This window comes from Wyeomyia smithii, chromosome 1 (assembly GCF_029784165.1).
Source record: "Wyeomyia smithii strain HCP4-BCI-WySm-NY-G18 chromosome 1, ASM2978416v1, whole genome shotgun sequence".
NCBI lineage: Eukaryota > Metazoa > Arthropoda > Insecta > Diptera > Culicidae > Wyeomyia > Wyeomyia smithii.
This window is the reverse complement of record NC_073694.1, coordinates 8,827,413-8,850,563: the sequence shown is the minus strand read 5'-3', so window position 1 is coordinate 8,850,563 and position 23,151 is coordinate 8,827,413. Positions and strand designations below refer to the sequence as shown.

General features: G+C 40.1%; 1 protein-coding gene across 6 annotated transcripts in view; it reads right to left on the bottom strand.

Moving 5' to 3' along the window:
* LOC129718891 (octopamine receptor Oamb) overlaps positions 1-23,151 on the bottom strand; it is a 274,903-nt gene that overhangs the window by 84,094 nt on the left and 167,658 nt on the right. The window lies entirely within an intron of this gene.

Below are 23,151 nucleotides of genomic sequence, written 5' to 3'. Positions count from 1 at the left end.
TAAAAAACAACGCTTTTACTGAGAACGAACTTTCTCTCGGATGTACGGGGAAAAACAGGGGGAAGAGGAAATTAGGGCAAAACTCGAATTTTCTACTTGAAAACGGGAAAAAACTTCGAACAGGCTGGGTTGATGACTTGCATTCCGGTGGTTTTTTTTTCTGTTTTTAACTTGGGAATTCTCCCCGTTTGAGTGTTTTTTAGTTTGCGTGTGCGCAACTTTCTTTCGAAAGACAAACAAAGTTCCGAAAAAACAAACAATTCGCCACTTGTTGCTAAGATTTTTTTTCACTCCAGTGTCCGTGTTTCTGACAGCAAACGCAAACAAAACGGTTACCAAAGCAACAAATGCCGATGTTCGGAGTTTGTCAAGAACGAAAAAAAAACGGAGGCAAAGGTTGCTGAATTGCCACGGGCAGTTTCAGTCTTGTGGGTACGGCACGATTCGGTGCAAATGCTTTCCTCGGACCAGGTTCACGTTCTGGGGAGGAAGCTTCGAGGCTGGAAAATGTTCAAGATCATCACACTAACTACGTTTTGTTACGATCACGTTTTTTTCTGACTGTGTGTCAATCGAACATATTTACATTTCATCAATAGTCGTTTACTTTGATGCACTTTCTAGCTAAATTCAAGAAAAACAAAATCACTTTCAATCAGTAGTAGAAAGAGAGAGAGAGTGAAGAACGATAGAGAAATGTGATGCAATCTTTCTAGCAGGGGTCAAATCGACATTCAAATGTAAGAATAAGGATGAAATCGAAGGTAAAAATGAAGAAGAACAACATTCACAAAACATGAAACGAAGGTGGGGAGGGAGGATAATGAACGAAAACCAGGACTCAAGGAAACCGATTTATGCTAATGGGTAGGCAAGGCACTTTTGCCTACGGTTGTGCTTAATGTAGGGCTGTTTATACCAGAGCTCTGCGGCAGATAGCGTAGAATCAGAAGGACCAACAATAATAGGAAAGTGCCAGCCACGAACGAAAAAAGTAAAAAAAAAAACATCAAATAATAAATGTACGCAATTTCCGTTATTCCGTTTTTATTTCTTCCAGAGTGGAATCATGAAATGTAAGCCAATCAAAAATTTATTATTTTTATCGTTTGTCACGTTTCATCCAGAAGCAAGCAAGCGAGTGAGACAGAATGATGAATGATTTATTATAGTGGCGGGTTTAGCGTTTTTGGTTTTTGTGGCGCTGTTCCCACTCAGTTTATTGGGATCAGATTGCTGCTGCCACCTTTAATCCCCCCGCTTTGCATCTCTTACCACAATTTGACGAACCTTTTTCCGACACGACGAGTTTTTTTGTTTATTATGTTGCCGTGAAATTGCACCAGTAATAAAATTGGTCAGCAGAAAATTGCCATGTTTGTTTATATAACCAAACCACCTCCTCGTTTGGTGTGTAATTTTGCAATGATGGGCACCAATTTTGAGGTGATGATTATTAAATGGTGCTTCGGGAAAAACCGAAGTATCATAAACGAAAAGGACTGATTCCGCGGGTGCATTTGTAAATTGAGGTTGTAGTGGAAAACCAGATTTTCGACTTGATTTCTGGTTTTAATTTTTTATTTTCTACTTTTAATTCGTACTTGGACATTTCTTAAATTTTTATTTACATTTTGACCTTCTTGCATTTTTATTTTGCTTTATTCATTTTTTTAAATTTTTGTAGTTGTATGACTTTTTCACTTTTTGGATATTTTATCATTTCTAAGTTTCCTACTTTTAGACTTTTGGGCATGAAAACCTTTAGACACTTTAACAACATTTTTACCTTTTTTAAGACTTTTTCAATTTTTGATTTTTCAATTTTTTTTAGAGGGGGGAATGTAGTGTACTTCCCATTACACTACTGCATTTCGCTCCATCACAAGATACATGTTTCGCAGCCCTGGTTAGGCAGAACAGGGATATTACGGATGTAATTTTCCATACATCTGCAGTTGCGGACGCGGATGCGGATATGTGACTACGGATGCAGATGTAGATGCGGATGTCAATTTTTATGCGAATATTTTCATGCATCCGCGAATGCGGATATCCGTAGCAATCCTTGTGATTTATTTTGCTTATTTCACATGACCATGTCCCTCCCTAGTGTAAAAGTTATTTAAGCGAGTAGTACATACACCAAGAAAAATTTTTCGAAAAATTTTTATGAAGCGATATTTTTTTCTAATATCCGCATGGATGTGGATGCAAATACCCTCTACATCCCTGCTGCAGACTCACCACAGGGGGGCAGCGAAAAGAGTCAGGTCAAATTTCGAGAACCGACCTTGTACATTTTGTTTTTTTTTTGCCCGAAAAAATCATCTATACAAAATTTCAGCTCAATCGGACATAATTTAGGGGTGCCTCAAAGCTCTCAAAGTTGTGATTTTTCGACCCTCAAAAATATAGCAAGGGGGCAGAAGGTTGATTTTTGGTCAAAAATTTTTTTTCGAGATAACACCAGATCTTGACGTTTCATGCATTTTTGAGACATTTGGCATCGAAAGAAACAATCGATTTTCCCAATTTCACGTACTGGTAGATTATCGAAGCCTTGGAATGTGCAGTTCGAAAACAACGTGAACCGCGAATTCAAACGATGAGTTTCAACTGCGAATAGGATTTTCTCAGACTACGTAGCCAGTTAAAATCCCGTAGCCTACAGACTCACGTAAAACTAGCACTGTGTAGAACGCTGATCCTCCCGATTACCCTTCTAGGCCATTAATCACGAACGATAAAGAAAGCAGCCGATCGACAAGTGCGCGTTGTTTCTGAGCATCAGCTGTTGCGTAACGGCAAGTTAGAAGATGGAGTGTGGCGCAGATTCAGGAATCAAAAGCTGTACCAAGTTTTTCAAATACGCCGACATAGGTAAAGTGCGTTTTTCACTGCAGGTTGACTAAAACTATTTTCAACAGAGAGCCAGGAAGAGGCCGTAGACCCCAGGGTAGGTCTCGTACCTGAAGGTTGTGCATTGTCGCACACGAGCTGCTAGCGTTCGAGGAGACTGGAAGACTACTGCCCAAGAATGACAATCCAGGGCATCTACTATTCGTTTAGCATTGGACCCCTAGGAGGACAGCTGTCATAAATGTAAAGCAAAAAACTTTCGCAGTTTTGACTTGCACTCTATGACTTTTAGACTTTTTATTCACGGCACTATCCTGAGAGATGGTGTAAAATAAAACATCCAGAGCGTCACGAACATCGTCCAATTTCAAATGCTTATAACTTAGTCACTCTTCAACGGATTTCTTTGATTCTTGCAGCAATTGATTGGAAAATCAACTACGCGTCAAACAAGTAGCGGAAAATTGTGTTTATGTGATATTGTACTATTAAAAAATGTAGAGCTTTCTCGTGAAAGCAGATGTCGACCAATTAGAACTGAAAACAAGGCCAAATACCATACAATGAGGGTAATTTTGGAACCAGGATGATATCCAGAGGCCGGACGTTGACCCCAGACCCCTTTTTAAAATCCAAGACTTCAAGCTGTTACCGGAAGCCTAAACGACTAAACATCACCAAATATGGGTATTTCCGAAATCAAGATGAAGCTCAGAGGTCAAAAATCGACTCAAGATCAGCGACTTCCGGTTTCCGTAACTTCGATCAACTTCAATCGAGTGTATTTCCAAACCCAGCGGTTCTCAACCTTGGGTACTCGTGCCCCTAGGGTACACGAAATAAAAATCAGTAATGGCGGACAAACAATTTTTCTTTATAAAATTTCATTTATTGTTCCAACTTACTCTTAAAACATGACTGTAGCAAACCATAGTTCAATTTGAAACCTGAACTAGACTACCACTCTCTCACACTCTGCGAAAACCTTTCAAGCCATTGCCAAGCAGTACGCGTATAAAAAAAAAGTTGAGAACCGCTGCCCTAACCTGTTGCAAGAAATAACCTCGCAAACGTGGTGTCTTATTCACAAACGCTTCATCTTTTTCCATTTTTGTCATTTTCAACGTTTATTTAATTTTAATATTTTTTTGGTTATTTTAAAATATTGGTTTTTTAATTTTTTTTATACTTATACTTTTTTTAATTTTGACTTTCTCATCTCTCTAATTTTTGAAGAAGACTTTTTGTCGTTTTTCAAGTTTTATTTTTTATGCGGGTTGATAAATTAAGGAACGTGTTGTCTGGTCTCTAAGGCATGTAGCCTGTAGGTTACACTTGGTTACAATTACACTAAGTTAAACTTCAAACATTCAGCATGGATCTAGACATCAAATAACGAACTACGAATGGAAACTCGGTACCTAGAACAGCGGTTCGCTAAATTTTGTAGAGGTAGGTTCGGTAGCTTAACTTCACGCTTCAGTTATTATCCTCTGGTGACAGCACTCCAGAAAAAGCAATAGAAGAAGTTTACCGGCAAGTGCCACCGCTGTGGAGAGGACACACGCAGAAGAACTGCGGTTCAGAAGAAAACACGGCAGTCGAAGAAGGCCCAGGTGACCAGAAAAATCCGGAAAGAAGGAAGATCCAGTTCTGCCTTCTGTGGTAGTGGTAGTGAAGAGTGCAAAAAATCTCTCACAATCGCAGAATCTAATTGGATTCTGCGATACAGCAGTGTCGAGACTCGATTGATAGTGTTAGAGAACGTGTCACACGTCAGTTAGAAATTATTCAACCGATGACGATCTATATCTATAAAATTATTAATATTAAACACCTTTTTATTCACGATAACATTGTAGATGAGCTAATACGAATAGAACTTATCCAGACCGATAAGCGGTTTGCGGAGATTTACACGAAGGCGCCGAACGTTGAGTGGTTTGAAGATCTACGTTGAACTGTCATTCTCCCTCGAAATGTGCAATCATTACGATCGTTTTTCGATGAACTGTTGCTCGTTCGTTAACGTTTGTCTGAGTTCGTCTTTGTCTGTTCAAGTTTGACGTTATCCTACAACTCTGGTTGCCTCGACAATTTTTTTAAATAGCAGTCTAAAAGAAAGATAGTCAACTTAAACTACTGAACATTCAAATTATTATTATGGTTCGTGTTTTTGAGTTTTTCAATTTTTCCGCCCACTCTTTTGGCGCTCTTCGATGATTGACGAGCATGCGACCGCCTGCTTTGATATCTCTTGTAAAGGTGTGTGTGACGATTTATCGTCAACAAGCACATTTCTCGCCAAACATGAAAAAGGCCCATGTGCCATATGTAAACAAGCCACATTTTCACGTTTTTCAATGAATACAGGCTAAATCTACCCGTACAAATAAGATTGTTTGATTAAGAGTAAATTCTTTTATCAATAAAGCTTATTGGTAAGGGCACTTTTCGCTTGTATTAATTAAAAAACGAGAAAATTTGGCTTGTTTACATATGGCACATGGGCCGTTTTGACATGTTTGGCGAGATTTGACGTATGAATGCCTATAGAGCAAAATAATTCGCATAAAACTGCTGCATGGGTTTTTTGCGAGTTAATTCATTGGACACTAAGAAAATGTCGCACCACCGTCAATCACAAAAGCGCATTACATGTGAAATTTTTCGACTCGCAATTCTCCCCCTGCAACGGTCAAATTCCCCCCTAGGGGGGAATTCCCCCCCGGTTGAAAACCGCTGGATTAGAGGATTACACGTTAATCCGCCTCTGGGCATGCGATGGTAGTTTGACACAGAACATCAAGATCGTCACTTTGGATATGAACACCCAGGTCAGTAGAGAAGTGATAGACCGGTGAAAGGGCCTCACTGTTTACACACCGACACAAACGACAGCGGTCAAGTTCCAGCTTACCCAAGACCATCTGGAGATCACCAGACCATCGAACAACAAATTGACAACGTTCTCATCGATGACCGGTTTTTCTCAATCATCACAAACTTAAATCCCCTCGGGGTGCGCCTACTTGGCGAGGCACCACCTCCCACGAAGAAACTAAATACTTCAACTCTCAACGATGGATGTCTACGCCGCCTACAAAGTTTTCTCCCTGGTTCTGCTCGGTCGTCTATCTCCTTAAATTAAAGGATTAGTAGGGCAGTATCAAGCGTGCTGTACGCAAGCACACGCTACTACGGATTATATCTTCACTTTCCGGTAGATCCTCAAGAAATATCTCTGCTGATTTCAAGGCAGTGTATGATACAATCGATCGAGACCAGCTGCAAATAATGCTCGAATAAACTGACGAGATTTATCAAAGCTACCTTGGACCATGTTACATGTGCGTATAAGGGACACTCTCGAATTCCTTCGAAGCGTGCAGAGGGTTGAGACAAGTTGTTCCACGGTGATGTTGAGGGTGTAATCTGACGAGCATTTTAGCAAAGGTTGTCAATTCGCAGGTTTCACAGATGAGTTCAACGTTATTACAAGAAACAGTGCGCCAAAACTAAAGGGTCCCACCGTGCAAAATGGCTTGACTAGGTGTACGTCTACGAGTGTCTAGATGTCTAGAGAATTGGTGACTAGCAGCCTAGGACGCAACAATAGTTTTGACATTGCAACACTGACAGAACGGACACGTAAACGGGACCAATATATCTTACACTGAGTAAGAGCTATAAGTGTATTGTGAAGGCTGTTACGTTAGCCGTTTTTGCACTTTCGATGTTTTTGACATTTTCGCACTATTTAGACTTCTGAGTGTGGATCTTTTTGACTCTTTCGCTATTTGGATTTTTTGATATTTTGACTGCTTAAAATTTTAACTTTTTGGTTTAACTCTCTTTATCAAGACTTTTGAACATTCAAACTTTTCGATTTTATGACTTATTAACATTTCTGATATTTTTTCAGCCATTTCGATTTTTTTGCAAGTTTGACTTTTAGAATTTGTAGATATTTCCCAACCTCCACGAGGTGCCGACCGGGATACAAGCGAAGATCGGGTAACCAACCCCGGTGGAAACTATAGTCGTATGCAGACTGGGAAGGGGGATCGTACGCGGCTGTATCCCCATGTTAGGGGCGGCGTATAACAGCGTCTGACCCGGAGCCTGCGGCTGAAATTCGAAACGCGGAGCCTCGCCAGCTATATCTAAGACGGCAGCCCCATCGCGAGACTAGGTATAGCAGCCCTAGTAAGGCAGCATACCGAAGGTAAAATACTACGAACAATCCAGATATAAATACGGAACGGAATAATCGGCATGGACCTGAGCGTACGAAAAAGGACAACGATTATTGGAAACTCGGTACTTGTAATGTAAGGACTCTACTCGAACCGGCACATGCAGGTATCCTGGCTAGAGAGCTGCAAAAGGTGAATGTGGAGGTTACTGCCATACAGGAGGTGAAGTGGCCGAAAACGGGAGACCGCGAATTTCGGGCAGTAGATGCTATTGCGGGCACTTCATTTAAGTACCACATCCACTATAGCGGCAGCGTGAAAGCAGAAAGGGGAGTCGGTTTCGTGCTCATCGGGAAACAGATGAAGCGTGTCATTAGATGGAGACCGATCAGTGACCGTATATGCGTGTTGAGAATTAGGGGCAAATTCTTCAACTACAGCCTAATAAATGTGTACGCACGGGTCTCCTACGAAAGGCAGAATCACGAAAAGCAGAATTACGAAAGGCAGAATATTTCATAAGGCAGAATAACGAATGGTAGAATCACAAAGAGCACGTATGGCAGAATCGAAAAATGGTCTTTTTTTTAACAACACACACTCGCGGCCTTTGGCCGACTCTATTGTCCAAGTGTATGCTGTCCTTACTCGCTACCGCTCGTTCGGACTTAACTAAGGGAAAGAAAACGTGTTTGAATAATCCTAGAAAACCAATAGAACAGTTGTTTGTATGCGAGAGGCCGCCGCTTCCGACGGCGGGTCGGCGGCCGGCTCGGACCGTGGAAACCACGGCGGCTTGTGCCGCCTCGGTTCCTTGCCCTCGAATATGCGTCTTTGCCGCATGAATTGTTTTATGTTAATTATGAATAACAAGCCGTTGAGACTAGTGTAAGTTATACCTAACATCGAAAAATTACTCTCCGCGATGCCGTGAGAGTCTTAAGGACCTGAGCCAAACCAGTTTGCGCGTTTCAGATCTAATAATTAGGCTTGATTTGCACCTCCCATCAAAACTGGTCATTGCTGTGTGACCAGTTATTATGTCTGGTTACCAAATAATATTAAGTAATAAATGTAAAGTAGCAGCTTTGATACCGTGACCAGGATTCGCACCAATTTGCCATCACGCACTTGGCTATCGTGAGTCAGGTTCTGCTATCAGTGATTCTGCCTTTCGTGCCCTTCGAAATTCTGCCTTTGGAAATATTCTGCCTTGTGTGTACGGTCATAGAGTTCTGCCTTTCATGATTCTGCCTTTCGTGCTTCTGCCTTTCGTGATTCTGCCTTCTGTGGCGAACCCGTACGCACCGACCAACGAGAAACCCGATGACGAAAAGGAGGAGTTCTACGAGCTCCTGGAAAAAACGTATAATGAGTACCTAGGACACGACATCAAAATCGTCATCGGGGATGCAAATGCGCAGGTCGGGCAGGAGAGCTTCTTCCACCCCGTGATTGGTAGAGAAAGCCTCCACTCTACTATGAACGACAACGGCCTGAGGCTTGTCAAATTCACTGCAACCAGAGGTATGGCTATCTGTAGCACTTATTTTGCACGCCGGAATATACGTAAGCACACCTGGAGACACCCAAATGGAGAGGCCTGCTCTCAGATCGACCATGTTCTGATTGATGGTCGACACTTTTCAGACGTTACAGACGTGAGGTCGTTTAGAGAACCTAATGTTGACTCGGATCATTATCACGTGGTATCCAAGATTCGCGCCCCGGTCATCCAACGTGTTAAAATCCATGACGACAAGGAGGATACAGTTAAACATTCAGCGGCTATCAACTGGAGAAGTGGCTACAGAGTACCTGCGAAAGGTTGATGAGCGGATCGAGGATAAAGTTGGAGGTAACCTGAACAATCAGCACCACAGCAGGAGAAGTGTTGGGTACAGCTGCGACAGCCACGCATAGAGCGTTGAAAGATTCCGGGAAGCTAGAGCTGCTGAAAAAAAGACTCCATCGCCGGAAGAAACGACAGCATTGGAAGAGGATTCTTGCGGAGGCGGAAGGTTGCTTCTCTAGGCACGATGCGAGAAGCTTCTACAAGAAGATAAATGGAATCAGGAACCAGAACGTGTCAGCCCCTGTCATGTGCAACGATAGGGTCTGGAGGGTCTCATATGTCCAATCTACAGGAAAGGCCACCGCCTGGACTGTATTAATTATCGGGGCATAACCCTTCCCAACACCGTTTACAAAATTCTCTCCCGTATTTTGTTCCATAGACTGAGGCCGTTGTCGGAGACCTTTGTTGGCGATTACCAATGTTGTTTTTAAGAGGGACGCTCCACTACGGACCAAATGTTTACCCTGCGTCAGATCCTCAATAAATTTCGAGAATTTAATCTGCAGACGCACCATCTGTTCATTGACTTCAAGGCAGCGTACGATACAGTAAAGAGAAATGAGTTATGGCGAATTATGGTCGAGCATGGTTTCTCAACAAAACTAATTAGGCTGATACGTGCCACCCTTGAAGGTTCTACAGCATGCGTCAGGACAGCCGGTGAGATATCGGACTCTTTCGTGACGTTAGATGGTTTAAAGCAGGGAGACGGGCAGTCAAACTTATTGTTCAACATCGCTATACGGAGGGCCGGCGTGCAAAGAAGCGACACCATCATTACGAATTCTCGCAAGTTTCTAGGTTTTGCGGACGATATCGACATCATTGGTATCAACCGTAGAGCTGTGGTAGAGGGATTCGGACCTCCCAGGAGGGAAGCAGCGAAAATAGGCCTCATCATTCACTATGCCAAAACGAAATACATGATGGCTGGTAGAGAGCGTGGTAGTCCGACGGATGTTGATGCTGAGGTGGTGTTAGGTGGGGAAACTTTTGAAGCAGTCGACGAGTTTATTTACCTTTGTACACTAGTGACATGTGAAAACGAAGTTAGCCGTGAGATAAAAAGGCGGATAGCAGCTGCAAACAGGGCCTTCTACGGATTGCGTAACCAGCTGAGGTCCCGTAGTCTGCAAACCTTGGTGTTTTTGAGCGTAGGGTTTTGCGTTCAATCGTTGGCGGCAAACTAGCCAATGGTGTTTGTCGTAGACGCATGAACCATGAAGTGTACCAGGTGTACAAATCGGCGGATAGCCGGTAGTTAAGCGGATAGATTGCCTTCGACGCTTAAAATGTTAGACAATTCTCTGATTATACGAAGAGGTGCGTTGGTCTCATGTCAACAAGACCAAGGTTTCATTTAGTTGTTCTAGCAGACTGTCAGCGTATAATACTAAATGTGAAACCAAACGTTTTTTAACGAATAGGCATCATTTTTTATCTCGGAGATACTGCTACTAAATCATATATGTGAAGGGCCAATAATTTTGTTTAATTATTTGCGCTTGGACACACCACATGCCCGAATTCGTTGACTAGAAATCCTCCAGTTTGATGGATGTTAGATATTAACATTTGCAGTCTCCTTTCTAATATTTTTGACGACGTAAAGTTATAAGAGCTTCTTGAGAAAACGTGTGGAGAATGCCCACAACTCGACTTTTGGATCGTTATCGAAGATATGAAAGCATAAGTCGGACTGGATGAATCCTTTCCTTCAGTTATTGGTAGGAAAAGCCTTCACTCTATCGACACGACAACGGCCCGAGGCTAGTCAACTTTACTGCGCCCAGAGTAATAGCAATTTGTAGTACCCATTATGCACATCTGACCATTCGGAAGCAAACTTGGAAACACCTAAATGGAGAGACCAACTCTTAGATCGACCACATGCTGATGCTGATCAATGGCCGGCACTTTCCAGACGCCATCAATGTGCGGTCTATTTGCGCCCGGCTATCCAACGTTTTTATATCGGGATCGTCGAAGAAGATCCGCCTGAGCATCCAGAGGTTATCAACGGAAGGAGTTGCTGCAGAGTACACACTATGACCTGCGCTAGTCTACAAGAATTGGTAACCCAAAACCACACGACACCAGAAAACAATGTCCAAAGACCACACCAACGATCTATAGCTGTAAATAAAAAGAAGACGGCAATCTTACCGCAACACCTTGGGAATCACTGCAGAATCACATAATCTTTCCTGGGTCGACATGCTGTAACCGGTGCGGTTGCAATTTAAGCATCGAGTGGAAAATTTATCTAATTTTGGGTACCGCTGCAAGAGCGTGTTCACGTGAAAATAACCCTTATTATGGTTACTTTTGCGAGGGAGTGTATTAGTGAAAATTACCCGCACTTGAATACCCCCGCAGCAGCGTGTACCCAACATGACAACTGTCACCACTTGTGCTGAATATGGTTCACATAGGTTTGTTTATTTTCGTTCAAAATCGTTGTTACAATGCATAAACGAACAACCGACGTTGGAGCAGCAGAGTCCGAAGACAACGACTCGATGTTGCTCTCTCGAAGGCTGTTCAAGGAACCTTCAATCATTTTGGCATTAAATTACTTTGAACCGATGAAGTCTCCCGGATCACATAATATTCTACCCATGTTTTTCCAAAAATCGGATGATGTCATAATGCCCGAGCTGTTACATCTTTTCCGTGCAAACTTCACCCTGGGCTATAGCCCAGGTAGCTGGCTTTGACTTTCAATGTGATTTTCATACTGAAGATGGGAAGAAGAGACAAAATATTACCTTCAGACCCAAAAGCCTCCCATCTACACTCCTCCAAGTTGATGGAGAAATTTGCAAATAGCCATATCCGCAATGAGTTTCACAAGAACTCCCTACTACGCAAATATCAGCACGCTTATGAACCTAGTAAACCGACGGGAACTCCATGAACTCCAAGCTCCATGACTTTTTGATATTGAAGGCGCTGTCGACAATACATCCTATGCTTCGATCAATACAGCACGAAAAGGAGAGTTGATAACACTGCAATGAGCAAGAATCAGAACATGCTCTCAAGCAGAAAAACCACAGCTACATCGGGAGATGCTTCAATCACCGTCTTAGTGACAAAAGGCTGTCCACAAGGGCGATCAGTCATCTTCACGTTCTAAGGGAGTTAAACCCCACACCCTTGGTTACAATTTCAGACTGCATGGCGACTATTTAAGGTTATTGAGACCAATCGTCAGAAGACGGTCCAAAAGTAGAATCCGAGATGTATTTCGTAGTTTACGGGTCCTTTGTTAGGAGTCTACCCCAATGAGTCCCGCCAGGGCAATGAAAACTGATTACCTTGCACCAGAGCCATTTCTGGGTACCTCCCAATCTAGAAATAGCTAACCGATGGGACAACACACAGGGCTGCAGACACTAGTTTATCTCTCCAAACCCTGCTATAACCATGATCCAATGTCCTTCAGGCATACAAAGAAAAACACTCAGAGCGGTGAGGAAGGTAGAAGAGTTGTCGTGGGGAACAAGAGAGAAATTGGGGAGGCTGGATAAGTTGTGGATCTGCCAACCTTAGACGAGGTGAAAAAGATGCAGATAGCTGAAAAATCACAGAGTCACTGGGAAGGACGGCATTGTGATTTCAGTTCTGCATACAAAATTCTCTCCCGTATCTTTTCCATAGACTGAGGCCGTATCAGGGTGTCTCGGTTGATTTTCGCGTGAAACAATCTATGACGAACTAGCTGTTCACATTGAGACAGATCTTCCACATGTTTTGAGAACACAATTTGCATACATATCACATGTTCATAGATTTCAAGGCGGTGTACGAATCAGTGAAACGCAACTAGTTGCGGCAGATTATACTTGAACATGGTTTTCCAACAAAACTGATTAAGCTGATACATGCGACTGTTCAATCATGAGTCAGGACAGCAAACGCATTTTTTACGTTTGATGGTCTAAACCCGGTGACTCCGAAACAGACCCCACACACGCTGGATGTATGCTATTGACGAGGATGCTCAAGTGTGTGAGAATTTACCGAGTTTTGTGGAGGCGTATTCTAGATTCGGCATCTACCATCTATTTAAATAAAAGTAAGCAAGATTTCGCAAGCTTTCCCATTCCGACTATGCGAGAGAAAAAATATCGCCATGAGCAGAACAGTAAAAATACATAATTCGCTTTTATATTTTTTACATTTCTTCGACAGCGAAACTTGATATTAAGCTTTTCAAGCCTTGCTCCAAGCTTGTGCGATTCAAAGTGGCTTAAAGGTTTTCAGCCGATGCATCGTTTCGTGAAATAGCACAAGCAGCAGCAACAAGCGGCTGCAGCAATAGCAAGTTATCATCCCATAAATTTATACTAAATTGAACATCAATGGGGGGACTGATTAGAACTGACAGCCGATTTTCCGATGTCAGCGTATGTGTGCTGATCACAGCAGGCCCATGCGAATGTGTCTGTCTTTGACAGATATCCTTCTCTGCCTCGCAATGCCTGCTCGGATGGTTTAATGCGAATGCAACTCTAGACTTGCTTCGAATTAATCCAACGACATCAAACCTGCTTATTCTGAAATCGAGCTAATAATCAGAGCGTCTCTATTCCTGTTAGCTAGTAAACCTTTATTCGAGAAAATGTCAAACAACGCCACGTGGTAAAACGATAAACGGCTGACTGAGCAAACCCGAAAAATCTTATGTAAGCAAATTATCATCCCAGAGCGCCAGGCAGGAACAAATAAATTGGGACCCGATCCGAAACGACCGTCTTTCGTCGTGTTTCCATTAATTCCAACGAAGCACCGAGCCGGCAATTCATCAACCATTAGAGCGTGTAAAGCACAGCAGCATCCGTTCAACAATCCATCCATTGCCTGGCAATGAATGAGTTGTAAACTTCGCAAAACTCACCGCTTTTTCGCCCACACCACCCCCACGAGTGCAGCAAAGCTGCGATACTATTTGCATACAACCAGGCGAAATCTTTCTCCACGTCGTTGTCGTTGTCGTCGTCGTCGTCGTCATCAATGACTGAAATTCATTGGAAATCTTTGTTCGGGTGGAACAATTATTTCCATTCATGAGAATTCATTTGGCGCCCGAGTGCGCCACGGCCTCGAATCGGTTGCAATTTGTCATCGTATTGTGCTTCATTCGGCTGCAAAAAGTACTTTCGTTGCCTAGCAATAAACAAATTTATCGCTTGCACACCTGTGTGTGTGCGTGTATGTAAATATTGTGAGAAATCTTCGAACCCAACTGGAACTTTCTGGATCCTGGATTGAAGGGGGGGGTGAAGAATCGGTTTCACCACTTTGTGGTTCATATCCCAGTGTGCAAACATTTACCCTGGTTCCGGTTGGTGTAGCCTGTAAGGAACCCACAACAAAAGGAAAAAAGGAAGCAAAAAAAAAACACACATACATACATACATGCTGAAAGGTAAACAACAGAACCTTGATTGACTAACGCCCGGGCGTAGCCTGCTGTGACCTGGAGACACACGGCGGTGATACGGTTGAGGGCACCGCCTGCTGAAATAATGTTGGCCTAAGAAGATCAAAGTGGAATAATGCCTGTGTGAAAGTAATCTTCCATCCAGCGAAGGAAGGTCATAATTTAACGAAAACCCTACTCTTCGTTTAATTTAACAAGTGATGGGTAAATTAGAGGCTTATTCTTAGAGTTAGGGATCAAACATTATGTTACTCTCTCTCAAGTTCTTAGTGTTTTGACGAGCTAGATGTTTCGTCTTGCATTAATTTATATCTTGGTTTTATCCTTATACAAGTGCACTGATTCTAGACAAAAATCATTGCAATCGTTAAATGTGACAGTTCATGGTCTGACATGGTTTCATAAGCAGAATTTCTATCTCTTGTTTAGAGTGGTTTGCCTTCTAAAACGAAAACTCTCAGCTCCTTGCTCCATAGCTTCTACTGCTGGCACTAGACAAGAAGGGTTGGCAATTTCATCCATAATAGCTGCAGCGGTTAACCAAACTATCGAGATTGTTTCTTCAATCTGCATTCGTTCAAGAAGCAGCAGAATCAATTTCAGGATTATTCCAATTCTTCGGGCGTTAGGGATTCTTGGCATGCCTACACGCCTTGTCGTCCGTTCCAATCCAATCCTGATCGGCCGGCCATTGGCTTCTGCTTTTATTATATTTCTTATCTTCCACTATTCCGATAGTTTCTCGAGAGAAAGAGTTTTCGTTGCTTCGAGCAGTATAGATAGTTCCAATCTTTTCCCCCTTATATTTGAACCAGTTTTCTTGAAAAATTGTCCCATTTTGATACCGCCACCTAGTGGTCACTTGATGCAAAAAGTGGAACCCTTTTTACTCGAGAGTGTATGAATATTCATTGCAGCACTCGTTGGCTGACCGAGACTATTCACAGGCCCAGGCCCAGATAGGACAGGATTCATACTTGGGTTCGAAGCACAACACAAGTCCCAGCAGCTGCCACGCGTCTGCCTTTGATAGCTATCGACACCCGGCTAAAAAACGAAGGACCTAAGCGGGGGGACGGGCGGGTTTCCACACGAATGGATAATAATTCAGTACTGGGCTAGCGTCGGTTGGAACTGTGGTTGGTCACAGGAGAGGACGTGGGACTGGAGGACATTTTGGGTCGATTCGATGATGCTGCTGATGTGTGACCAGTGGAGATTCACATTTATTATCGATGTTTCGCTGGGCTCGAGCTGTGACTCTGCACTTGACTTCGGTGAGAAGAGGGAAAGGATACGGTTTGCCTCCCTTTTTATGCTGATTCGAACATTTTATCCTCGCTAGTCTGAGATTTGTGCAAATTTGGCACGTTTCCTACATGGAGAGACTATTTGAATAAAAATCTAATCTGCAAAAGGTTTTGTGGGGGGAGAAAGTGAGGTAATATATGAGGTACTTGACAAGCAAATTGCGGTACCGCAAAAATGGTAAATTTCGTCTCGCTGAATGCAAAATCATGGAGGTGAAGTTTTGCTATAAGAAAAAATAAACAACAAAATCTAGCGCAAGACGTTTTCTAACCCTGCAGGCTGCATCACGTGACGTGACGTACGTACGTACGATCAAAGCAGTCTGGCGCAAGCCCTAAAGTAAACAGAATTGAAAGTTTCAACCGAAAACAACATTGTTGAAATCTCGTTTGGTGTTGCTGCACTGCAACATCCGTTGGTTAGCTGTGGCCAGTGCTATGCCTCAGAGAGAAGGTAGACGAGATTCGAAGCGCACGCTACCCCTCGTCATTGCTGTCACTTGTCCCCTCAGTGGAACCTTTTTCCCAGAGCAGACGCTCTGGTGCAAAATGCGGTGAAATTCTGGCCTCTGTAGTTGGCCTCAGAACATGCTACTGCTGGGCTGCAGTCTCACCACGAGCTGTGAATGAGATGCAAATGATAAATTTAATATATTCCACACTCGAGCGGATTTTCAGTGCATCACCGCCGCCGTTATCGTATAGTCAGAGTCAAAGCCAAAGATCCGGTCGGGCATGAAACAGGCGCTTCCTGTCTGTGTGCCCGACGGTGTCCCCGACAGGCTTCTTGACAAACGACGCGGACGGAAAGTTTCTTTTCGCCCTTCACAAACAACCGTCCCTCTAGCAGCAGCAGCAAAAGAAGAAAGCCGTAATGAATGTATGATAACCTAATCTGCATGTTGAGCTACACATTACACACACACACACATACAACCACCCACAATGCAGTGCGGGTGCAGAAGCTTGACGGCTCCGGTCCGGCAATCGGATGCCTGAAATCGTGCGAAACGTGACAGAATGAATAAAGTGTCATCCCCCTCGGCTCGGTTTAGTGTGAGGGAAATTACAATCGCAGTATGCGCTTATTTTGTTCTGCTCATGACGATATCTTTTCTAGGCGAAAACTCGGACTTGGAAAAGAGCTTTCCAACAGAGTCGCTAGTCGATCGATGGAAATTTAACGTGAATTCAACGTTCCACTTTTTTGGTGCATTTAATGGTCCCGCATTTTTTTTTTTAATTAAGGTTAATTTTATAGTTCGAGTGCAAGGATAATTTTAATCACAAATTTAAATAAAAACATTGTTCACTTCCTATTCTTTTAATTTATTTCCTATTCGTATATATTTTCGTTGTTTCCTTTCCTCTATCTCTTTTATCATCATTACTGTACAGAGTAAAGAATAGGAAAACCATGGTTCTATTCTTTTCTCTGCACATTTTTGTTACTAACTATACCGTGTGTATTTTCTGTTTCTCTCTCTCTTTGATTTTTTCATGTTCAGTTCCTTCGGTTTCCTCCTATTATTGTAATTTTGTACTACTGTTTTCAGTTTCTCATTTTTCCCTTTCCATTATTTCCAGTTTATTTTATCTTTAATTTTCTCCGTGAAGTTTGTGCTTTCAGAACATTCTCTCAATAATTTAAGTAACTCATTTTTGATCTTTCACTTTTTCTTCAATTAATTCTTTTTTTTTTCCTTGTAGAAGACTGCAACACTGCGACCATTGTTTGATTTATTGTGGTAATTCTTACTATCCTTCTTTTTTCTTGCATCGTTAATAATAAATTCTTACTATCTTTGTTTTTCTTTTATTTTTTTTCCTCTAAAAACTTAGGTCTCTTCCAGTACTTCATCTCTCATCATACTTTTTCTCTTAATTGATCTTCTTCCATTTCTTTCTTTGGTTATTTTCACTTTCATGTTAATTATCATTTCATTTCAAACATTTTTTTTATTTTTTATTATTATGCATAAAATTACAATTTTGTTTTTATCGGTATTTTTATAAATTTGTCCATTTTTGTACCGATCCTATCCTTATAATTTTGATTTTACTTCACACTTTCCTTGTCTATTTGTTATTAAATTATTTTATTTTTTTTTTCACCCCTGAAAAGGTACAATCTTTTCATACTTTTCCACTCATTTCTAATTCCTGCATACTTTTCTCCCTCCATATTTCCGTGCATTTTTTTCTCGTTTTTTTACTTTTCCACTTTTGGATTTCTTTGAGACAAGTTTCATATAATTTAAGAACTTTAGCACTTTCGAAACCAGTTTGAGAAACTTTTGATCTTATTTTAAAGCAAATTTGAGACAATATTCGAGACAGATTCGGAACAAATTTTGGGGTCCTTGGTCTGTTTGGTTGACTTTTCGTTACAAATAAAATGGTTGAAATTGTCATTATTTATAACAAATCAAAATCCTTTTATAATAAAAAATTACTTCATGCAAATTTGGAACCTTTTCAGATCAATTTTCAAACATTTTGAAGAAAAAAATTAGAATACTTTTGAGAGATTTGATAGAAATTTTCGAAACTCGATTATTTTCTTTCCTATATTCTATATCCCTCTATATTTTGTTGTGTCCTTTTCTCACGTAATTTCAATTTTTTTAATTTTTCAGATTCTGTGTTTCATCTTTCTTACTTTTAATTTTTTAATTTCTTAATTTCTTTTTCAAAAAGTATTTACCTCCCATTCTCATGGTTTAAACTTTTTCATATGTGTATCTGTTCTATTCTTACCTTCTCAATCTCTCTCTCCGCCTCTCTTTCTCTTTTCTCTTCTCTCTTCTCTCTCTCTTTTTTTCTCTCTTCTCTCTCTCTCTTTTCTCTCTCTTCTCTCTTTTCTCTCTCTCTCTTTTCTCTCTCTTTTCTCTGTCTTCTCTCTCTCTTTTTTTCCTTCTTTCTCTCTTCTCTCTCTTTTTTTTCTTTCTTTTCCTCTCTTTTTCCTCTCACACTTTTTTCTCGCTATCTCTCTCTTCTCTCTCTCTCTTTTCTCTCTCTTTTTTTTCTCTCTCTCTCTTTCCTCTATCTCTTTCTCTATCTTTTACCTCTCTCTATCTTTTCGCTCACTCTCTCTCTATCTTTTCTCTCTCTCTATCTTTCTCTCTCTCTATCTTTTCTCTCTCTCTCTATCTTTTCTCTCTCTCTATCTTTCCCTCTATCTTTTCTCTCTCTCTTTCTTTCTATCGTTTTTCTCTCTCTTTTTTACTCTCTCCAGGCCCGGATTTGAGGGAGGGCAAAGGGGGCAAATGCTCCAGGCCTTTCGACACGAGGGGCACTCTAGCTCTGGGCCAGACGTGAAGACAAAGTGGAGACTTTTTTTTGCCCGTCGGAATGCGGTATATTTTTCCAAATTCGTATCATATTTCCAGTTCGCTTAATTTTCGCTTTCCCTACTTTACATACTATCCGCTTAATGTACTCGTCATTTAAGTCATTTCAAAATTTAAAAATATTTGCCCCGGGCCCCCACAACCTAAATCCCGCCCTGGCTCTCTCTCTCTCTCTTTTTTGCTATCTCTTTGTTCTCTTTCTATCTTTTCTCTCTCTCTTTTTCTCTCACTTTCTCTTTTTTCTCTTCCTCTCTCTTTTTACTTTCTCTGTTCATTTTTTGTCTTTGTCTTTGTCTTTGTCTTTGTCTTTGTCTTTGTCATTGTCTTCGTCTTTGTCTTTGTCTTTGTCTTTGTCTTTGTCTTTGTCTTTGTCTTTGTCTTTGTCTTTGTCTTTGTCTTTGTCTTTGTCTTTGTCTTTGTCATTGTCTTCGTCTTTGTCTTTGTCTTTGTCTTTGTCTTTGTCTTTGTCTTTGTCTTTGTCTTTGTCTTTGTCTTTGTCTTTGTCTTTGTCTTTGTCTTTGTCTTTGTCTTTGTCTTTGTCTTGGTCTTGGTCTTGGTCTTGGTCTTGGTCTTGGTCTTGGTCTTGGTCTTGGTCTTGGTCTTTGTCTTTGTCTTTCTAATTTCTCATTTTTCTCTCCAAACTTTTCCAGCATTGTTCTGTCCTTATTTCTCTCTTAATCTTAATTTATCATCTTTTCATTTTTTTCATTATTTATCCATGATTTTCGGCTCATTTTTGTTCTCAGCTCGTTTTCGACTTTTTTTTCTTTCTTGATACTTTTCTTGTTTTTTTTTCTACCTGGTTTGTTCCAATATTTTTGATCTGTACTTTTCTAATCGCTACTTTTTATTTCTTCCCGTGTTCCTATTATTTTTCCTTCCTGTTTTAAATGAAATTGTTGAATAATTTTGAGATTGATTTGTGGCAATTTCAAAGCATTTTCTGATTTTTTTCATTTAAACTTTTCTCTTTTCAGCTTTCCAATCAATTTTTGTTTTTTATTTTAAATTTTTACTTTCCTGCATATTTTTTTTATTTATTCTTGTTCTTTTTTTTTCTTCTCTTTTTGTTTGTATTCTATTCATTTACTTATTTTCCTGATTCTTTCCTTCCCGCGCTATCGTTTTTTCAAACTTTTTTTAATTTCACGTAATTATTTAATTCTTTTAAATTTTTCTTTCCACATTTGGGTCCCTTTTTTTCGTGAATATGATATCTTTCTTCTCTCTCTCTCTTCTCTCTCTCTCTTCTCTCTCTCTCTCTTCTCTCTCTCTCTCTCTTCTCTCTCTCTCTTCTCTCTCTCTCTTCTCTCTCTCTTCTCTCTCTCTCTTTTCTTTCTCTCTCTTCTCTCTCTTCTCTCTCTCTTTTTCTCTTTTCTCTCTCTCTTTTCTCTTTCTCTTTTTCTCTTCTCTCTCTCCTTTCTCTCTCCTCTCTCTCTTTTCTCTCTCTCTCTTCACTCTCTCTTCTCTCTCTCTACGCTCTCTTTTTTCTCTCGCTTTTTTCTCTCTCTCTCTCTTTTCTCTCTCTCGTCTTTTCTTTTTCTCTCTCTCTTCCTCTTTTCTCTCTTTTTCTTTTCTCTCTCTTCCTCTTTTATTTCTCTCTTTGCTCTCTCTCTTTTTCTTTTCTCTCTCTCTCTTCTCTCTCTTTTCTCTCTCTCTTCTTTCTCTTTTCTCTCTCTCTCTTCCTCTTTTCTCTCTTCCTCTTTTCTTTCTCTCTCTTTCTCTTTTCTCTCTCTCTTTCTCTTCTCTATGTCTCTCTCTTCTCTCTCATTTCTCTCTAATTTCTCCCTCTCTTCCCTCTCTTTTCTCCCTCTCTTTCTTTCTCTTTCTCTTTCTCTTTCTCTTTCTCTTTCTCTTTCTCTTTCTCTTTCTCTTTCTCTTTCTCTTTCTCTTTCTCTTTCTCTTTCTCTTTCTCTTTCTCTTTCTCTTTCTCTTTCTCTTTCTCTTTCTCTTTCTCTTTCTCTTTATCTTTATCTTTCTCTTTCTCTTTCTCTTTCTCTTCTCTTTCTCTTTCTCTTTCTCTTTCTCTTTCTCTTTCTCTTTCTCTTCTCTTTCTTTTTTTTTCTCTTTCACTTTCTTTTTCTCTTTTTCTTTCTCTTTCTTTTTCTTTTTCTCTTTTTCTTTCTCTTTCTTTTTCTTTTTCTCTATCTCTCAGTCCATCACGCTCTATTTATCTCTCTCTTTTGTTCTTTAATTTTGTTATATTTGCTTATTTTTTCCCGTATGAAAACTTCGTATTCGTTTTCTTCAGTCGCTCGATGTCCCCTCCCAACTTTTCCAGCATTGTGTTTTTCTTTGGTTGTCTCCTCAATGTTTTATCATTTCGTTTTTCATCTCTTACTTTTTCTCTCATCATTTTTTTTTCATTGCTTTTGTCTCACTCTTTTTGTTTAGTTTATCATTAATTTTTGGTTATTTTTTGTATTCTACCTGTTTTTTTGTCTTTTTTCTGCTTTGTTGATATTTTCTTTGTTTATTTTCCCTCGCCTGTTTTGGTTTTAAATTTCGATCTTTTCGTTACTTTCTATCATTTTCCCTATTATGTTCGCCTAAAAACTCTTCCTTTTTTCAATTTCTTTTACCTGTCCTGTCTCTTCTCCGCCAATATTATATTGAGACCACTTTGTGGTAATATTTGGGACAATTTAGAACAACTTTGCGCCATTTTTGAAGAAAAAAGTGAGGTAATTTTGAGACGATTTGGAGACACTTTGAGGAAAACTTCGAATCAAACTTAAAACAATTTTTAGGCAATTTCAAGTTTAATGAAAGTTCAGAATCATTTGATATTAATTTGAAGTCATTTCGAAGTAACTTAACAATAATTTTGAATCAATTTGGAAAGAATTTTCAGACTAATAATTTCCGTACAATTCTTGGAACAATCCGGATACAATTCCAGCGCAGCTTTGAGATAGTTTTCAAACAATTTTAAGACAGTTTTGAGGAAATTTTGGTACGTTTTTGGGACAATTTTTAATCAATTGTATGAGCATTTTGAAGCATTTTTGGGAGTTCTTTGATACACTGGTTGTTTTAGTCTTTTTTGTTAATATTCCATTACTCAATTTTAAACAATATTCAAACACTTTGTTTTGTAAAAATATTGAAACCATTTCATATTTAGTTTGAGTCAGTTTCATTCTTTTTTGAGAACAGTTATAAATTTGAAACGGTTTCAAGATTTTTTCCAGATTGTTTTTTATCTCGATCTTGTTGAGACAATTTAGAAGAATTCTGTGAGATCTTGAGACAATTTTAAGACAGTCTATGGAACAATTTTGCAACTATTCGAAAACAATTTTGAGACAATTCTCCAATATTCCAGGGCACTGTTGACATAATAGTTATAAGATATGTTTAGAAAATTTTTTAGACATTTTTTATAAGATTCAGTATTATCTTGTGAAAAATTTCAGAAAAAGATTGAGACATCTTTGAGGCAGCTTTTAGACAATTTCGATTTGCAGACAACATTGAAACAATATTCAATAATTTTAAGACAATTTGAGACAATTTTCAAACAAAGTGAGGGCAGTTCTGATACAATTTTACGGCGACAATATTTTTTCTTCTATTATAGAATTTTTGAATGTCTTTCCCGACATTTTGACCTTTTTTCTCCATTGATGACCCTTTTAATTTCTAGTATGTAGTACATTAGACCTCATGGAAATCCCACTAAAAATACCAAAGCTCATTTCCCATCGCCTGCTTTGTTACCTCGACGGTCGTCGTGACAAACGATAAAATAGAATACTTTCGTGAACGATTTAAAAGTGTATTTTTTTTCTTGGACTGAACATTAGTTGCGTGTGTTTTTTTAATGATCTAGTTTGGGAACAAATGTTTGTTCGAACAGAATTAGGACAACAACCACTTTGTCACTGAAACCGGATGACATGATTTGTGGAACAATCAACAAAACGAAAAACAAAAAAATCACTGTGCAAGAACGGATTATTGGAGAGGGGATTTCGCTAGAGAATCAACGGGGAAAGCCTAGATGTGTGATTCAAAGCATGCCACAATCTCCTAAATCAGAGGATTTTCAACCGACTTAGCATCGTTTTTCTTCCGGATTGTGCTTCGATTCGGGGAGATTGAGTGGGGAGCT